General features: G+C 43.0%; 1 protein-coding gene across 1 annotated transcript in view; it reads left to right on the top strand.

The window, feature by feature from the left end:
• Positions 1–1,285, top strand: part of DAZAP1 (DAZ associated protein 1) — a gene marked incomplete at its 5' end in the record, with an annotated part of 20,861 nt that overhangs the window by 18,141 nt on the left and 1,435 nt on the right. The gene's annotated exons all lie outside the window — the stretch shown is intronic.

Below are 1,285 nucleotides of genomic sequence, written 5' to 3'. Positions count from 1 at the left end.
TTGCGCCCCCCGCCCCCGCCCCGAGCCTCGCCCCTTGGCAAACAATTAAATTGTATTTTTGGTTGCCTGCTTATCTCTGTCTGAAAAAATGACTGGATTAGCATTTTGAGCTAATAGAGGCCTGTGATAGATGTGTTTTAATGCTCATTAGTGGTAGCAAGTCCTGAGAGACAGGCAGAGCTTGAAATTGAAATACTGAAGACATGCTAAGAGACTTTGTTTTGGATTAAGAGAGTTAAACCTGCTTTAAGCCTGCACAGAGAGAAGCAGAACTGCAGAAATGTACTTAGTAATTAGGGTTCTTAATACCATCTTTCATAGCAGAAGCTTGCACTGATGCTACTATTACGATTAAGAGTAGTATTTAATTACGGAACTTTTATTAAATTTCTCAATTTCTCAATGTTCTTAATTTACATCTAGTTGTCTTTCGTATCGGCAGCAAGAATTCCAGCAAGCCTTTCGCCTTTACCCTTTCTCCCTATCCCCAAATCTGCTTACTCTAAACCTACTCTGAATCTGGTCTTTGGCATGGATTATGTTGCAGAGCTGTGGTCGCAGCCTCGCTGGGCAAGCAGAAGGACAGCGTGGCAGGAGAGAAGTGTTTAGTTCCTCAGATTGAGAAAGAACAAGATAAACGTGAACTTGCAGCACGTGTTAGCATAAACTTTAGTTGAGACACAGTACCCCTTCAGGCTTAAAACCAGCTGAACTTGGATGCAGTTGGTGGCGTAGGGGACGTGGGAGAAGGGCGTTAATAGCTGCTTATTGACTGCTGCTTCTCTTTAGCCGGGTTAGAAGTATTCACCACCATCTGCAGTAGCAGTAGGGTGCCAGGTTCTGAAATGGAGCTTTGTTTTTTCAACTTGAAACAAATACACTTCAGCCTGCCTGTGCAGTGAGTTTTCAGGAAGGATGTCAGTTCTTTCTAAGGGCAGCTTTAGACCGAGGCTTCCGATATAAAGTGTATAGTGGGTGCAGTAGTCACAACCTTCAGGATTCTGCTTTGCCAACTTTGCCCCCTCATGTTTCAATTTACATTTTTTAAATTGAATATTCCTTGAAAGAGAGGCTGATTAGTTAGTTAAAATAAATTTGGGCAGCAGTACTCCGTTTATTGAGAGGGAATTTAAGATTGTCTTCTCCAGAGTGTCTTTACAGCAAAGGAAGCTTTTTGACTGTCCAGGGAAGATGGTGAAGCTGACTGTACAAAGCCAGAGTCGAGTAACTGCGCAGTCAGTCCGAGATGCTGCAGTTTAATAGCTGTGAGATTTCAGGAAGGAAC

The sequence above is a fragment of the Phaethon lepturus genome, unplaced genomic scaffold (genome assembly GCF_000687285.1).
Source record: "Phaethon lepturus isolate BGI_N335 unplaced genomic scaffold, ASM68728v1 scaffold23241, whole genome shotgun sequence".
Taxonomy (NCBI): domain Eukaryota; kingdom Metazoa; phylum Chordata; class Aves; order Phaethontiformes; family Phaethontidae; genus Phaethon; species Phaethon lepturus.
The sequence above is the reverse complement of the archived record's forward strand: the minus strand, read 5'-3'. Positions and strand labels throughout refer to the sequence as shown.